The sequence below is a fragment of the Opisthocomus hoazin genome, chromosome Z, assembly GCF_030867145.1.
Source record: "Opisthocomus hoazin isolate bOpiHoa1 chromosome Z, bOpiHoa1.hap1, whole genome shotgun sequence".
Classification (NCBI taxonomy): domain Eukaryota; kingdom Metazoa; phylum Chordata; class Aves; order Opisthocomiformes; family Opisthocomidae; genus Opisthocomus; species Opisthocomus hoazin.
In genome coordinates, this window is record NC_134454.1 from 31,945,581 (window position 1) to 31,964,589 (window position 19,009).

Below are 19,009 nucleotides of genomic sequence, written 5' to 3' on the forward strand. Positions count from 1 at the left end.
GCATAAATGCTTATAAACAAACACAAAATCTGTACTGTGAAACTACCCCCTGGAAAACATTTGAAGTCAAGGTGAGATGGTCCATTTACTTAATTACTTATTTTAGGCATTAGCCATTTTTACGTTAAGAAAGACAAAACTTAGTTCAGGGCAAGTTACAGCACTTGCAAATACTGGGTCAAACCTTGATCCCACTGAATCACTAGAAGCTTTGCCATTAAGTTCAAGAGAATCAAAGATCTATCAAATGCTATAAAAAAAACACTGCAACAGTAAGCGGAAAGGTGGTCTAAGAAGCCTCTTGCAGCATAGCTTCACCAAAATGTGAATGAGTTGATGTCAAAAGGCTTAGCATGATTCTTGAGATGTGGATACCCACAGATTTCAGTCTGCAATTCATTTTTTATTTCTATTTCATCTTCAGGGACAAGATGGGAGTTGAGACTTCATTAGCAGAATGAGGATTTCTAAAAAAATGAACAATTTTTATGTAATACAGCCATGAGAAAGAGTTTGAGTGCTTGCATTAATCACTGCTTAACCTGAGCAAACTAGAAATGAGAGAAAAACTCAACCACCTTTCTATATGGCTTAATATCACCCCACTCAATCCACCTAATGCTCTGTAGTACATAAAACTTAGGCTACCTGCACAGGGTTACATTTCACCTTTCATATCGCACATGGCATCCTCTGCTATAAACCCGTACAACTCCAGGGGCTGCAGCAAACGATGCTGCTGGCAACAGATCAGTGCCATGAACTGTACCTTCATGTACAGACAGAAAGAGAGGGGAAAGAAATGTATGCTTCTCTGGAAGATACCTGTAAAGCTTAGATAACTTTTTACAGGATGTTCCGGACACAGGACACACAGAGCGAATGAAACTCCCTGCCTGTTTGCACAGAAGGTCAAACCAAGAGCATGTTTTAAGTGCAGAAGCCGAGGAGAGCTGGAAGTGCAGCAGACACACTAGTAAGAAGTTGCATGGCCTTAACCCTGATATAAAAGCTCTGCAGTATAGGACTGGTTTAGAGACACGACATTCTGTGTTAACATACGCATAAGCACAGACCCCAGGACCACATAAGGGGACCCCATCTTCTGCTCAGCTGGGAAGGTATAAATAAAATGGATGGCAACAGAGACCAAGCCTCATTCCCCTAACACTCGTCAACCGCAATGGATGCTCATTTACACTGTTTCATTCCCTTCCTTCTCCACCTCCATTTTATAGCATATCACCTGCCCTCCGCCCTCCCACTGAAAGTCCAGCTATATCTGCAGTAACCCGTATTCGTCATACATGGAAACACTGTGCACACATTAAATGTGAAGTTTTGCACGACTTTCAGGATAACAGCTACACCCTCCCATAACTGCAGCGTTTGTTTGCAAGCTGTCGCTGCTCGACTGTTCAGCTACTGTTTACATCAAACTGATAAAACAGGGCATCAACTGCTTCTGCTACACTAACCCAGAGGGAGAGAGTTCAGAAATTTAGTTTCCAGTTTCCACCTGTCACCCACCTGAACTGAAATATTTCTGTTACCTCCTGCGCTCCACCACTCATCAGCAAAACCTGCCAGCAGAAGAACTGTTTGAAGGCTTAAAAGCATATCAATTTAAAAAGTACCAATCTTCAGTCACTGATGATTTGACCAAAACTTTGAGTGTCTCACTGAGGCTGTTAAAGCTTAAAACAAAATCAACACTGCAGTTACTACCCAGAATGACTTAACTAATACTTGCAAGTAATCTGAGATTACTTTCCTGACATAATGCAGTTACTGCGGAAGTTTCAGTTTCCTGCCTCTGTCATCATCATAGGTAGATGAAATCAAAACTGTAAGAGACAAAAGTAGATAAGGATTGAGAAGACCAGTGTATTAAGGAAGGCCAAGTGTACTAAGGAAGGCCAAGGCTGCATACCCAAGCAAGGTCAGAGAACACCAGATGCCTCCAGTAGCCAAGCCTATAACAAACCTGAAAAGGACCTGACTCTTGCCAGCCAGGCTCTTGCAGGCTTTGCCACTGAATACATGTATGTAAACAAACCCCAGAAGAGTTGCGTGACTCACAGAATCACACCAAAGTGCTCATATGAAGTGGACAAAGCCTGCAGTTAAGGCACGTGAAATGTTGTTGAGGAGGATCAAGCAGATGAACATGACTGGTTTGAGTCCTGAGATGGATACCCCATACTGGCTTCAGGGCACAGGGCATGCACAGAGGAGAAAAAATGGCTTTTTCTGTTGCAAGAGGATGGAGGAGGTGACAAGGCCCAAAGCATCATGTAGAGAAAACACACTGGCCTGAGGTCTAGGAGGACTCGGCTACACTGACCTCCTGTCACCCCTCTTTCTCTCTGCCCACAGAGCCATTCAATGCCACTCAAAACCCATTTGGATATTCATAGAATCATAGAATCATAGGTTGGAAAAGACCTCTAAGATCATCGAGTCCAACCATCATCCCAACACCACCACCCAAAGAGCCACATCTACTCATTCTTTTAACAACTCCAGGGGTGATGACTCCATCACTTGCCTGGGCAGCCTGTTCCAATGCCTGATCATTCTTTCAGTAAAGAAATTTTTCCTAATATCCAATCTAAACCTCCCCTGATGCAACTTGAGGCCACTGCCTCTCATCCTATCGCTAGTTACGTGGGAGAAGAGAGACACCACTTCTTCACCGAGGCACAGAATGCAAAAATCTCAAAATCTGCTTTTCTTTCCTGTGGTTTGATCTGAGCTTTACTTGAAATGCTCACTGTGCTCTCTCTGTTCTGATTAACATACCATTTACTGCCTGACTCATTCACCTCTCCTCGCAAAAGTGTAGATTTTATTCCTTTCTATTTCTTGTTGAATGCTTTATAATAGAGACAAATACTTTTCCCTTTTTTTTAATTACTTGCATCATTGACTGGCTTCTGGTGAAGATCACTGAGCTAACTGAAATTCTACAAGCAGTAATACTCAGTATTTTGCCATGACTATCTATGCCTACCTTGAATAACAAGGAAGAGGAATGGCAGTTTTTAAATTATTGCTTTCTATTGTTCCACAATACAGTAAGAGTTTTAAAAATCATTCCACATCAGTGCAAACAGTACATGTGCTCTCCATGCACTCCATGGTAAAATTTAGTATGAGACCTGTGTAATGGGATTTAAAGCTGAACAGCTATTTCGCTAGCCCTCTACACCAGGGCAAAAGATCTTGGAATCAGAAATCAGCATGGTCTCAGCAGGAATTTAGGAGCCAGACAAATATGTATGAAAAGAATAACAAGAAGTAGCCTCTACTCAACAAATCATTCTGTTCTTTCAACTATTATGATTTTCTAAGTCCTCCTGTCTTGGGAACCCGTGTCACTCACACTTACAAGCATATTTTCCTGCCCCTTAAAAGGAGTAATGTAATCAAGCATCTGCTCTTCGGTGCATGCACTTTCGATCTGTGAAGCCATTTCACAGAGTTATTCAGCCACGAACCCCATGAATAACTTTGGACCAGATTAAGTCATCTCTAAGGGCTATGAGATACATCCATCAGACCAAGTCTCTGACAGCAGCAGAAACTGTCTCTACTGTATAAATGAAGCCAGGGAGGAATTCTTCTTAAGATAAATGAAGCCTTACCATTATTAAAGGATGGTAACATTAATAATTTAAGAAAGTGTTATGAAGATGCTAGTTTCCCAGGAAGAAATGACTGAGGGAGACAGGGTTGTATGTAAGCCAAGGTGAGTTCTGGTAAGCAAATGAAGACTTACAGAAAAAAAACAGTCTGTCTTAAAACACTACTCAAGTAGCTGTTTCTAGTACCAAAAAAAAACTTCTTAAAATACTTAAAAATACCCAAAGTGCCTATTTGGTTAGAATTTCCTTCCTGATAATGCTGAACTGAAGTCCACAGTGGAAGATTTCAGTCACTGGGTGTGTATCGTCATTATGACTGCCATATTCTCATAAGGAAAGCAGCATATTCTCCCCTTTGGCTGTTAATCGCTCTTTGTAATGCTGTGTCAGCCAGAGACCAAAGAGAAAGTGCCCTCCTAAGAGGGCACTGACATCGCAGACTAACATCTTCAGCTACTTTGAGGAGCATGGTGGTGAGAAACCATCATTTTCAAAGCAAGTATCTCCCAGAGCCCAGTTCAACAGTGTAAGTAAGCATAATGATGGTCTGCACGTTGGTGGTATCCTGGACATGGATGAATAATACAAATTTCAAAGTTATGTGCTGAAGGTTGCAACATATTCCAACCTTTGTCCTAACTCCAGATCACCAGGACTGGTACTAACATCCGTCCCTAAATTAACTTTGTCTAACCTGAGATGGAATACAGTTTATCTTAACTCTTAATATCAATTATTTTCAAATAGCATCAGTTATCCGATAATACTTGATTTTTTTTCAGCACTGAAAGAATGTTTATAGGGCTGCTGGGCTGAAAGACGTTACAGGATGAGCTCCTTCTTGAAATGGATTAGTTGATGTCATAAGAGCTTTGGTTTTTTTCTTTGAGCACCCTAGTGGTGTTGATTCCAAAGACATGAGCATTTGATTGGATAAATGATTGCAGATTAATTGCAGATCACTATGTACTGGAAAATAAAGACTATCATGCCAGGAAATGCAGAGCTATCAGTATTGAAAAAACATCAACAAGTTTATTTACCATCTTCTTCACCTATATATTCCTCTTTAGAGAACAAAGCCAGCAGGAGCACAACCAGGTCAATGATATTTACTCATTTTTTGGCATTCCAGCCAGGGCCTCTTTCTGTTACTCTTTGTTTAGCCAGGCATTAATATTTCTTCATGCAAACAGCTTACTCATAATTCTTGTAGTGATCACAAAGGTCTGATATGATTCTCAGGCAACAAGACCGTTACAGGTCTTCAAAAAAAAAGCATCTCAATCTTTTGTTTCAAGAGGCACTATAGAGTGGCAGGAAAATCTGTCTTTGGTGGTCCCTTTTCTGTAGGGACAAATGCAGTCACTTCCTGGGGAATCACAGGCAATACTAAATAAATGTAATCCATCCAACTCACACCGCTCTACCCTGCTGAACACCAGCTATGTGCCTTCCCTTCTCTTAAAGAAACTGGTGAATCCAAAGGAAAGAGCGGGGGAGGAGCTTGGGGATACGCTTTTGGTCAACAACTGCAGCAGCTAGTTTCAAAATTGAACTCTGGCTAAATAAAAGAGATTTTTTACAAAAAGAAGCTGCAAACCATAAAGAGATAATACAGTGGTACAAAGCAAACAAAGTATTTCATTCTATCTGAAATGACACCACGTTTTCTTCTTGTTACTAAGAAAACCAGCTTATGGCTTTTGCCAACCCAGAACAATTTCCTTCCTGGCTCCCTGCTCTCCTACTTTACCTCTTATTTCCATCATAGAATCACAAACTCAAGCACATCTCTAAAAGAATCCAATTAAAGAACACAGATATGTCCCCAAAAAAAGAATTAGTAGACATAAGGTACCTTCACCAGATCCTTAATCTCTTTTTGTTACTTCAACCTCCACATTCCCTTTCTTACTCTAGACACCAAAGTCAGAAGTAGAGTCTTCTTGGCCAAACTGAAGACACTAACACAACACAGAAAAACAGATAAATCCTCACATTTTCAACCAGAAATAAACAAAGAAAACACAAAAACCTAATGCAACTCAAACTGGTGGATCATTTTATGTTTGCAATTTTAAGTAAACATGAAACAAACCCTCCCAGAACAGCTCTACAGCAAAAAACAAAAATTTGCATGCTTAATTTCTGATCAATGTTTGGGGCCAAAACTTTTCAGAACTGAGTAATTTTTGGCAGGAAACTGCCTGCATAAGAGAAACAAAGTCACAGACCAGACAGTTCTAGTCAAAATTTCCTGCACTTTCATACAAATCATACAAGTGAATGATTGGCATATAGTCCTTGAACAGCTTCTCTTTAAAGATCATTCCTTGTTGCACAGACACTGCTTTTCTCGCTGAACACCTGTGAATTAGTTATATTCTGCAACTGCCTTGCATAATCTGTTAGCTGATGCAAGTCGTACACAGTCCAGCTCCAATATCCCCAAAGAGAGCTGCACTCCGTGACAGCCTGTGGGTGGGCCAGGTGCTGTTTTGCTCATGTGAATCACACCTCCTCTGGGATGGATGGCAGGACAGATTAACGCAGCCTTATGCTATCTCTGCATTGCCATTACAGCTTCTGTATAAAGCTTAAGTTGGGTATCACCAAACCTCTCATCTTCTCTCCTTTCAGTTGCCTCTGTCCTTATTTAACCTAAGGTATCTGAACATTTCCAAGTTGTTTCTCAGATACTTGGGTCACTGGCTTCATGCCCAAGGGTACGCATGAGAGCAGACGGAGATGTACTGTATGTGACAACCCCAAATAAACAACAGTCTCTCTCCATTCACTGCTGTAACGGTGCCTGAAATGATTACGTACCAACGATTTTTCTCTTGTATTTTTGGCAGCCTCACAGCAGCAGTGCGACTACAGTGCACAACCCATGACCCACCTCTAGTTTTCCCTATACCACAGGCTGCTACAAAGGGCTGCTCTCTGATGCTCATCGGCACGGAAAACCAACCCACAGATGGGTAGCCAGGACACCACTTTATGTCTGCATACTGTGTCTGCACTTAGAGTACACAGCCCTGTGCAGCCAACAAGTAGTAAGGTCTCAACGAAAGCCTCAGGAAGACGGGTATTGCTTGAATGGTATTTTATTTGTCTGGTATTTTATTTGCTGAAAGACGTAACCTGCTCCTAATGGCTTTCATGACTGACAAATTGTGTTACATCCTGTCACGTCTTTCTAAATAACATTCACTGTATTTTCAAGATAACCAAGACTAATTTATCTGAGTGATGCAAGGATGTGAAACCTTCATCAGTCTGTGGCTTACATTTGCTCTGAGAAGTCCTGAAATCCCCTTGACTCAGCCTACTGTTAGAAGCTTAACACTGGAGACCGGTGTCTTCTAAATGACCTGGTCTTGCTCTTCAGAAACACAGCAACTGTCACCACACATCTTAAGGTGGACCCCTTTCTACCAGCAACACAAATCCCCGAATACCCCAGCTGCAAAGATGATCCATGGCAATTAGCTTTTCACGCCCACTTTCTTTAAAATCTGTTCTACTTTCAGCTTGGTAGATTACAGCCAAGTTCTGCAGCCTAGCAAAGGTTTTGCGCTACCTGACATATCTATAGGTCACACCAAAAAGACGTTCAAACACTCCTGTTCAACACACACATGTATGTTCCCTCCTCTGTCAACAGCGTTCCGGCACAGTGACTGGTAAGACACCTTCCCACAGTACCTCTCCATCAGGAGCACAGTCGTGCTCAGAGCAGCCAGCAGGCACAATCCTTACAAAGAAACAAATGGCATTTCGGGGCACTGCGCAGTCTACTGGGGCCGTCATCCCAGAGCCCTGCATTTTGTAGGCTGTCCCGCCCTCCTTGTCCTCAGGTCTGCTTGCTGAACTGGCACGGCATTTCACAGGCAGGGCCAAGGCCACTCAGAGAGGGAGGAAAGAGTTTTAGCATTGAAGAGCGAGAGTTTGCACAGTAGGTTTGCTCTGTGAGAGGGCAAGATTCCTGCATGAGACTCTGTAAACAGTTCTTCTGGCTTCGTTTATCCAAATACAGCATTGCCATCAGAACTGTGTTATTCTGACAGGTTACTCAGAGTGTTTCATTGGTATTACAAGCAAGCTTTGAGCACAAAAGAGCATGATTTAGGTGTTTCAGGGGAAAATAGACACACTTTTACTATGACTTTTCATTCTTCCAATACTTTTCCTTTCTCCCATAAATGGTTCTCATGGGATGCTCCAAAAATCCCAGCTGTGTTTCATGAAATTGTATTTTGAAAGTTTCTTTCTAAATATCTCAGTCAATTTAAAAACAAATAGCTAACAAAAACTGAATTTCTCCTCAGTTCATGTGTTGCTGAATACCCCCCTCTATGCACAAGGAATGGAAGAAGAGCGGGAATAAGCAGCAAAATTAGTTACTGTAAAAAAGCTACCAGTAATTACTCAGCAAATACAATAAATTATTGTATATGTGGAAATTTAGCGTACTTCATTTTGTTGTCAGTGAGTATTTTACAAGCGTGGGTGACAGAAGTATGAGCAGAATATAAATGTGATACAACTGCCTCTTGCAGTATATGTGTTTCCACCAAAGTTGGATTTTTTTCTCCTCCTCCTCTCCTTTTGATTGATTTAAACTGATGGATGGTGAAGCAAGATTCTGAATTCACTGGCGCTTCAGCAAGGCAGTAAAAAGCAGCACATGAAACATCTATGAAAATTCACGGTGAAATCTCATGCTCCTATTTGAGTTACTGAACAGGGCTGCTCTTCTCAGAGTGTCCAACCCCCAGTTTCTCTAGAAACCCATCAGCTTTGACAAACTCTAAGCAGGCATTCAAGTCCACTCAGAGAAGACTCTATGCCGGAGACACCAGGCATGAGATTTGGACATGTTCCTCAAGACCTCTAAAGAATCTGTTCTCAGAGAGGCTTAGGAATGAGACTCGGTTTTGCAATTGTACGGAGTTCAATTTTAAAATCATTTCCACTTTCTGCGATTGTAGTAGTGGCTTAGAGCCATTAAAAGAGTCAGTGTCTCAGACACATTTGCCATGAATTCTGCAAACCCTCTTTGTCATCAATCATAAGAGCCATCTGAGCAAAGAATCAGCCCTCCACCTGCTAGAGCACAACAAAGAGAAAATAAAAATTAAAGGAGGAGTGCACTGTCAAGGGTATTTAAACAGGAGTAGAGGATGTGTGGCACCATAACCACGCTATATTGTCATGAATAAAAGGAACACCTTTAAAACAAGAAAAGCAGAAACCTTACTCCAAATGAAAAGGATGTCCAAGCCCATGGGTAGCTTTAAACCTCTATCTGGCAGACACAATTCCGTTAGCTGGCACTGAACGGCACATGCCTTTACATTTATGCTGGTCTTCAGATCCCTAGAGGATGTGGTAAATAAATGATTAGCACATCTGTGCGCATGGATCTGCCTTGAAGCTAATTCTTGCTCTGGTTAAGATACGAGAATAATGCAGAATAAACCCTTCAGAAACACAGATCAAAACACTGTCTTATACGTATAAGCCCATTCTGTCCCCACTCCCCTGCCTGTGGCCACCGCTTCCCGATGAATTACGTCCTCAGTCACTCCTGTATGATTTTCACTATAACCAGAAAGGATGGCAGCAGCACAAGACACACCAGACGCTGTCATGGGATGTCCTGCACCCCGCACTAGCAAAGTTCAACCCTTTTGAAATAAAACACAGAAACCCACGGGTTAAGGAAAGTTCTCTTGTATTTCAAAAGGATGGACAGACTGTAATCCACTTGATTAGAAAAAAAAAGGTAGCACAGCAAAGATTACCATACAAACGACGCTGCCCTCCATTCCCCACAAACGTGTGCAATTGCCCCCGTCACTGTTGCACATGATTCAGACAGCTACTGACTGCATGGAGGTCCGACTGTTGACAACACAGACAGGGTGTTCAGCGCTGTTTTGACAGTGCACAGGGTACAGGCTACCAGTGGAGACGGTTTTCCAAGAAGGGAGGAAATGGGTGAATGTTGACCCCATAGCTAACATGCCAGCTAATGATTACTGCGTAGCTACCGATTCTGTAGCCTCCTTGTTTCAACCCTTGCTCATGCCATCCAATAGACATTGACGGCAGCACGATTTTAACAAAAGCATGAGATTTTCAGAATCAGGACATGCATCGTGAACAACAATGGCACTCACAACTGCTCCCTCAGCTGCTGCCAAGCCAGCACTTCTGAAAAGCACGACTGAAAAGCAAGTTTCACCCTGGATATGCAGACACAGCACACAGTGCCTAAATAGATAAGAGAGGTTATGTGAGCAAGCTGCAGCACTCATTTCACACACTAGTAGCAATAAACGTGTTGGTCATTAGTTTTTTATTTATGACCCATCCAAACATCTACCCATTAAAAAACCCAAGAGCTCTCGGTGTTCTTCAGAGAAAAACTGGGTTTGCAGATCTATGTTTGCACCCAGTCTTTTCTGTCAGTGATCAAGATAAAAAAAAAAAAAAAAAAAGACGAAAGAAATATGCAAAAAGAAAGAAAGAAAACACGGCCTGTGAAGCGTATGGTGCTAAGTCTGCAGAACTCAATGTAACATCAAGCCAGGATACCTGAAGAGCACGGATTTCCTCCAGAGTTGGGAAATTCAAAGCACAGAGCATTGCAGACCCCCAGTCAGAGCACAACAGACACCACGCACAAGCTCTGAAGAGCTAACCTCCCAGCCGTGAACCAAGCTGACAGCACAAAACAGAACCTGTTTAATTCACACAGGAATCTCACTGGGAAAGAATGGACTAAAAACCAAGCAAAGGCTTCAAGACCTAAGCTGTTGTGAGCAGGGGTGCTCTCACTTCCTAAGAAATAACCACCCTGAACCCCCCGTTCAGTCTCTCTGAACGGGGTGACACAGCTGATTTCAGCACACTTGTCTGAAAACTAGCGGAGAACTGACCATGTATTACAGATTTGCCTGGTGTAAACCACTACAGAGAGAAGAGAGAGGCTCGCAAAGGCTTCTGGCATCAGCACTACAGAATTTGTCTTTGCTCTACCTTTGTTTTCAGGAAACAATGATGGGGAAAAATCATCTTGAAGACAGATCTCACTTTTAAAAAGTCACCAACTTAAAGTCTTCCGCCACAACTCCAACCAGTACAAGCAGGCTGGCATTAGTGCATTAAAAATAACGTTTCTTTTAAGCACTGATCATATGTAGCTGTTCTCCATTAGAGAAGTTTGCATATCTTTGGGGCCCGGTTCCATGACAACTGGCAATTCCACAATAAAATCCAAGTCAAAATCATATTCACAACCAGTCCTCCTGAACACAACTGGAAAAACACACTTCCTCCGTGCTGCTGTATTATCTACAGAACTGCAAGGTATTTTTGGCTGCAGAAACTGTTAAGAAAAATGAGAGCACTAGAAAGTAGGCTAATCAGTTCGATATACTATCTGATGAAGTAACAACTATGGAAATGTTTTCCAATTTAAAAATATCCATCAGAACAACAAAGTGCATCTAGACTCCTACCACTGAACAAAGAGGCAGGGAAGAGTGAGCAAAGGAAAAAAAAGGAATTTTTTTTCATGATGATCAAAGCTGTCAAAGCAAATTAAGGTACAATATTAAAAAAAAAAAAAAGAAAAAGACAGCTATGATACAATTGCAAATTCAAAAATCTCCTTCTTCTGCTACTGAACTCTCTTTCAATTCAGTCAAAATGTGTCTCCAACTACAGACCCAGCAAAAGGTTCTGTAACTGAACAGATGTGACTGCATGGCTGAGGAATTAAGGATACGGTTCCCCACCAGCTTTTTCTCTCCTCTGACGTCTCATCAGTCAGAAAAAGAAGCCTAGGCTTTATTGTACGTGTTGAAACAGGTTAATAAGCACCAACAACTAGCACAGTTTTGCCCAGTACGTCTACATATTCTGAAGCAAGTTTACATCCACCATCAAAGGAGAAATAGCACCGAGTATCATCCTTGTTGATACACGTGGGTTTAGCATGTTTTTCAGCATCACTGGTTTTCCACCCAGAGTGAGCATAAGCCAAGATTGAGATATGCCACGTGAGTGCTGGCAATGAAAAATACACATAAATACGGGGAGGTAGTAGGGAACTGTTGTCATAGCTCCCAGTGCTTGACAGATTCTTAGCTGATGCTTTTCAGTTTTGTCCTTTTTCCTCCCCTCTGTCAAGCCTCCAGATCAGGTTCTCCTCCTACACAGCACATTCAAAGCTACCCACGGACACGCGCAGAAAAGACTTCCCCTAGGGTCTTACCCGTCTTTATTTTTCGAAATAGCTCCCCCCCCCCGAAAAAAAAAACAAACCAAAAACCACAGCTGAGAGTAGTGAGAGAACTTAAACAAGAGGGAGGTCCCCAGCAATGTCCTTGGACTAAACTGGATCCTGAAATTCAACGGCTGAGGCTGAGCAGCCCTTCTGCCGTAACTCCTCCGGCAACCTCTCCCAAGCGAAGCGCAAGAGCCCGCTGCACAGAACGGAAAGGTCACAAAAAAAAACACCTTCCTTGTGCCCAGCTAGAAACAGGCGGAAATCTGAGCACAGAGCCACGACCTCCACCGTTCCTCCCGCACCCGTCCCACCTGCGGCCAGGGGGATGCCACCCCGCGTCCCCGCTCTGCCCAGGAGCCTTCGTGCCCCCTCGACGGGCGCATCGCGTGTGGGACCGGCACCGTTACTCCCACCCGTTTATTTCTTCAGCGCTCAGCCAGAGGGATCAACAGCAGGGCTGCACCACCTCGGGCGGCAGCCGGCAAACCTCACCGCGCTACCTGCCAGCAACAAACGGCAGCTGGTCGGAATGCCCGCCGGGTTTTTTTCTTTCCTTTTGGCACCACACGGGTTTTCTGCCGCTGCGGAGCGGCTCGGGGCCGGGTCCCTCCGCACGGCCGGACCCGACAGGCTCGCTGCCGACGCTGACATTTTCGCATCTCTGCCCCAAGGCGCCTTCTCCCCGCACGCAGCCCGCCCGCCGCGCAGCCTCTCCCCCGGGCCGCCCGCCAGCTCCGACCTCTCCGCGCCCGCTCTCGGCCCGCAGGCAGACCGCGCGGCCCCGCCACCGACCCGGCTCCCCCGGGGACACCGACCCCGGCCCGCATCGGGGGGGGTCGCCGAGGGACCCCTGCAGCGGAGGTCCCCGCTCGCCCGGTGCTCCCACCCGCCCCGCCGCGCCCACCCGGTCCGGCTCACCCCGCGTCGCGGCAGCCCCGCTACGGGCGGCGGTCTCCATGCGGCCAGGCGGGGAGCGCCCGCAGCCGGGCATCGCGCTCCGCCCTCCTCCTCGGCGCGGCAGAGCGGGGCGGGGGCCGGGGCGCCCTCCCTCCTCCTCTTCTCCTTCTCCTCCTTCGTCTTCCTCGCCCCCGGCCGCCGCCTTCTCCTCCCTACCGGGGCCCGCAGCACAGCCTCCGCGGCAACGTCCCCGCCGGGCGCCGGACCCGGCTCTAAGCCGCCCGCCCGGGCTGCGGAGCGGAGGGAGGAGACAGGCGCCGGCCGGGGACGGGAGGGGAGGGGCGGGGCGGGCCGGGGGGGAGCGGGGAGTGGGGCCGGGGCTTTCCCCGCTGCCGCAGGCCGCGCCGGAAGGGAGCGCCGGGACGCGCCGGCCCCGGGACACCGCTGCCCGCCGTCGGGCGCTCGGCAGGCGGGGGCCGGGGGCGGTCCGGCGGCCCCCAGCCGCTGTTGTGTGGGGAGCGGGCAGCTCCGGGGTCTTGGCCCGGCCCCGCCACAGGGAGAAGGGAGCAGCGGGAGGGCGGGAGCCGCTGCGCCGCGGGGGAGGAGCGCGGAGCCACGGCTTGCCCGGGCTGGTGAGGTCCCTTGGCGCGCACGCAGCGCGGGCCGCGTGGGCTGAGGGGCACCGGCAGGCGAGGAGCGTAACGCTACCCACCGAAGGCTGAGAAGTATGAAGTTCTGTGTGCTGCAATGCAGAGGAAAACACATTTGTGTATCCAGAGCCCTTTTCCTTTGTAAGACTGGAGGAGCACGGGCACAGCCCACTGGAGGTGCCTGGGTGACGGAGGTGTGTTCGTGCTCGCTTAAGCAGCGCGACAGCATGGGCAGCGTTGGTCCGATCATGCCAAAAGACCGGCGTTTACCCAAAAGATCAATCGAGTTGAATTGAAGAGTGACCACTCGGGAACCAACCTGAAAACATAATCGTTGCAGCTTCGCATCCCCGTAGTTTCCTTATTTCTTTCACGTCTCTATAAGACAAGTGGCATCTACCGTCCTTGGTGGACGTGGAGGAGGTGGAGGGAAACCAGAACACTGGCATGCCTTGGGGCTGCTCTCCGGCTTCGCACCATCACCGAGCCCAGCAGAAGCAGAGCAGGAAGGCAGGATTGTTTGTTCCTCCTGGTCATATGGATTTCTGACCTGCTCACCGTTTCAGGGGAACTCATCAGGGCATGAGGTTTTCTTTCCTAGTGTGGGTGTCGTGTGGCTTGAGTGGAGCTACAGCAGGAGCAACAAGGGCTATTTTTAGCCTAAAGTAGGCCACGCAGTTCCAGAAGACATATTAATAAGGAGGAACATTTGAGAACAAAACAAGCAAACAAAAGACAAAACAAACAGAGAAATGTAAACAAGAATCGTCTTTTACCAGGAGTGCTTGCTAAATAGTAAACACGCACAAACTGCACCCTGCATCTCAGGGGACTCTACCACACCCCACAAAAGCCACACAAATGCAACCTTGCAACAGTGCGTGCTGCCTTCAGAACAACGAAAGTGCCTTGTTTTAGCACCAGACGTCTGGACTGGGATTATTAGAGATGCCCAATTCAGCAATTTTCAGCATGCATTCCTTTCCCAGAAAAAGCATACCTAGCCAGGTAATTTAAATAAATATTCATCTTCTTCATACAGTTTGGTACACACCTGTGTTTTGAATCAGAGTGTAGCTGGTACCCAAAGTGCGTTAAAACTGTCCACCCGGCTTGCTGGGAGTACACCTGCCTGCACTTGCTAGTGAAATCCAGTGGGCAAGGTACTGCTTTCTATGTGCAGCTCTCTGCGGCAGGCGAAAAAAGAAAAAGAGGTAAGGATGTGTGCTGTAGAAGAATGATTCATTATTTACTGCTAAAAGCAAAAAATTTTAGTTTGCGATCAATGATAATTCAGTGGAGGGCATGGATATCTGTCAGCTCCTTCATCTAGTGTTAGAGCTGGAAGACAAGACTGCAGTAATTCAGCAGTCTGTGAACCTTCATGAAGAATGAGTGTAATGACATTCACTGCAACTACATGTGTACTTCCCACATGGACTCACATAGCTGTTTTCTACTGATTTTTTTAACTCCTGGTAGTAGTTTCTGCTCTTTCCAGAAGAAATCCCAATAAGACATCTCACATTCTGGCTCTTCTTGAAGTGTGAGTCACTCAGGTGTATTGCAGGACACATTCAATGCTGTTTTCTTTCCTGAATGTTTGGGTAGATCCAATCCAGAGATTCAGAACAACCTGTGTCACCATAAGCCTTTAAGAGCTGAGCTTGTGTAGCACAAAATACAGGTTTGGAGGCAGTTTCCCTTTTGTACACAATGAAACTTCATGTCTTGATCAGGAGAGAGATATCTACTGAAGTCCTACTACAATCATATGTTATTCATCACAACTTGTATTAAGGTGCTCATAGTGACAACCAAAGTGTTTGCTGCGTTTAGCATGCATTTGCTTGCTGCTAATTTCATGAGATGATTTCCTCAAAAGAAGAAAGAATCATCACTTTTTCTTTATTCCTCTAATTCATAAACACCTCTTTGACATCCTCGTATGACCTTTTTCACATCACTGTAAATACATACAAGGTTTCAGATAAAGTCACATCAGTATTTAGTGCAAAAGATTTCAACATAAGGCCTTGCTGTCTGTCAATAGGTTTGCCCCAATACTCTCTTCAGTGTGAAAAAGGATAGACTTTCTGCAAAGCTGTTTGAATCCAGTTAGACTTTTAAGTGTTTCACTGACCTGAACAGCTGCGTCTTAATTCACATCCACACCCATCTGTGCATGGAGCAAGCAGATGACAACATGCATATGCAAACTGCATTTGTAGGATTTGTGTGTAAGGTATGGAGCTGCAACGTGTGCTACCAATACAACAAAAAATATTTTGGGGACTTAATGAGGGATTTTTTTAACTGAGTACATTCTGTCTAAGAACACTGCACTTACTTAATCATCTTTGCTAAGTGCTTGTCAAGAAGCAGTGATGGGTTACCAATCATAGGCCTGCCTAAACCAATTTGGGCTACAACTCTGCAAAGCACCTGAAGTCAAGCAGATGCCCACTGATGGCAGGTCAGGCAGCAGTTAGATAATTTGTCAGTCAGGTCTCGCTCTGGAAAGCTGGGGCTGACTGCTACAGAGTTGCTGGTGAATTCGAGCTTGGGAGATTCCTTTTCACTATGTTTTGTTTTCTCCTGCTATCTTGAAACGACATTACACACCCCTCATCCCTAGCTGGAGACTTAACCATACCAGTTGTTACCGTGTCAGATGTTTCTGACTGAAAATCCAGTGCACTTATTTGTAAGTACATCAGTCGCCGTAGTCTCAATAGCAGGGCACGCTGCTGTAGTACTACTGTGTCTTAAAATCCAGATTTACACAGCTTTCTTAGGCCACAGATTGATAACTCAGTATCTGTAAGACCTGAGGGGTCTTCAGTAGGCCACCATCACACACAAGATCTTTCTGAGGGGGCAGGAAGGAGGCAGCATCCCTGCCCTGACGTGAAACTCCACGCCAGGCATGCGCTGGACCGCAGAGCTGCCGAAGCTGGTCTCCACAGCAGTCAGCCCCAGAGGCTTCCCATCTCAGCTGCGCGTGCCAAATACGCTGGAGTCGAGCAGCCGCCCAAGGAAGCCTCTCATCACTAATTCTGCGTGACCTGTCAGATTGCCAAAGTCCTGAAATGGGTCAGGACTGGTTTTTGCTGGGCACTGTTGGACCAACGGGCTCACAGGCAGAAGACCTGGGGGGGGGGGAGACAAAGCAGCAGAAAGGCATCAAGGATTTCCTCTCACTCTTTGCAGGCTAGGCACTGCATAGCTGATTAGCCGCAGGAAAACGTACCGTCTATTTCTCCAATGTAAGATGACGGCACTCCAGCTTCGGGGAAGACCAGTCTCATAAACGATGCCATACCCAAACCTCCTGTAAGATGGACTATTTGGGCCACAGGGAGGTATGATGGGAGCTGATACTTCTCATTAAACACTCGGTAGGCTAAATGCAAAGATCAGTTTCTTATCTGAGAAGAAAGGATTGAAGCTTAAAGTACAAGTTAAAGCCCACAGAGAGAAAATAGACCAATTTCTAATATGTTATATTGCTACCACAGGTATGAAAATCTTCTGGCTGCCAGTGACACAGAAGAAGTCTTCACTGTGGAGAAGATTCATGGGGAGTGGGAACAAAGCAGCCTAGCAAGAGGGGTGTGAATACAATGAGCAATGCACGCTGCGATGCAGGGAATAATCCAAATTATTCACTCTTTAAGGAGTGCGGAAACAGCTTTTTGCTTTTCAGTATCAGATTGATGGTTTCTAGCAAAAAAACCTCTATATACACACATCTACACACACACAAAAGACTGCTTATGGGGTGTGATACACCTAATTTTGGGAAAATCGTCTCGTAGCTTTATGATAGCAATTTACACTTGCATAATGAAGTGTACTGGCAGGCAACCTCAAGCTGAGTGGGTGTGGGCAGGTAGTACGCTTCAGTAGTAGCTTAGCTGTTTCCTTAGCACATGTGAAGAGTTTATATGCCTCAAATGTTTGGAGTTTTTTTTAGTTTTCTTAGTTTTCTGCTAATTATTTGTGACAGTGCATCATACTGTGTGGTATAAAAGAGATCTGTTAAATTAACTAAACAGATCACAGAATCACAGAATGGTAGGGGTTGGAAGGGACCTCTGTGGATCATCTAGTCCAACCCCCATGCCGAAGCAGGGTCACCTACAGCAGGCTGCACAGGACCTTGTCCAGGCGGGTCTTGAAGATCTCCAGAGAAGGAGACTCCACAACCTCTCTGGGCAGCTGTTCCAGTGCTCCGTCACCCTCAGAGGGAAGAAGTTCTTCCTCATGTTCAGCCGGAACTTCCTGTGCTTCAGTTTGTGCCCATTGCCCCTTGTCCTTTCGCTGGGCACCACTGAAAGGAGTCTGGCCCCATCCTCCTGACACTTCTGGCATCTTGCTATTAATAAGAGAGAAGATACTATCTCCATATGGGTAACAGCAATTTCGTAATTACTGTATAGGAAGAAATGAACAAACCAGAATCTGCACTTTAGTGGAGATGCTCTGCATTTTTTCTGCTGTGTGCCTAAAGCCAGCACTTCAGACAAACAGTCCACAATGTCTGTGAGCAAGATGTATACCGCAACCTAGCTCTCTCCATTGCCTTTTATCTGTTGGCTTAAAGCCACAAATCAGGACAGACCCTCTATGTTTGAACTCAGATTTTACATTGCTTAAACTCATTTTTTTGGCATGTGCACACGTCTAGATTTTTTTTTCTCATCAGCTTGTTTTCTGTGGTTAATGGCACTGGGTAAGTCCTGCCCTAACACGCAGATCAATGCGATTTCTCCTGTGCGGGTCACTAGCAGCCAGCACATTCAGAAAAAACAGTAATAGCAATGGGAAAAAGTTCTCCACATGCTTATGCAATGTTCAGAGAGGCGCAGATTTATCTCATTAATCCCTCCTTCGCCATCATTTTCTGAGTCTTTCTGGCCATTAACCTCCTATGCCAGGACAGCTGTGCAATTCCCCCTACTGAGTCCATGTCCATCTGAGCTAGGACATGCCACACAAGCCCCGAGGGGTTTGATGTACACCTCAGCAGTCATCTGCCCCCTGTTCGTCCAGGAGTGGGTGACAAAGACCAAGCCACCAGAGAAAGCAGAGTGAGTTATTCACAAATACCTGTTTTCCATTTCAGGGCTAAGAACTATTTCAGGAATTGATACTCCAGTATCTTGATAATAAACCCTGCTTTTCCACGTAGCATTTGAAAGACTCAAAAAAATATTTACAGGCAGTTTCAGAAATATATAGTGCTTACTTTTTGCGGGTGTAGTCCTTAAATTGATGGTTGGTACTTTGCTTCCTACCTGCTTGGGGCCTTAAAGAGGCCACTTGAAGTACAGACAAAAATCTTTTGACAGGAATAAGGACAAGGAATTCACCTGTATGACAGTCATGGAGACAAAACCTTCTTCATCACAGCTTAAAAATCTCACCAATTAATTGCTCAGACATGAGCTACAAGTTAGACTTCGGTGAAGTTCTATCTTTGTTGAGGTGGCATG

At 45.4% G+C, this 19,009-nt stretch overlaps 1 protein-coding gene across 2 annotated transcripts in view; it reads right to left on the reverse strand.

The window, feature by feature from the left end:
• The window catches only part of PLPPR1 (phospholipid phosphatase related 1), a 144,092-nt gene extending 130,905 nt beyond the window's left edge, over positions 1–13,187 (reverse strand). For both annotated transcript variants that reach the window (XM_075411565.1, XM_075411564.1), the window contains exon 1: positions 12,880–13,187. The gene's annotated coding sequence lies outside the window, so the exon portion shown is untranslated. The remainder of the gene's footprint in view (positions 1–12,879) is intronic.
• Positions 13,188–19,009: the final 5,822 nt, after the last annotated feature.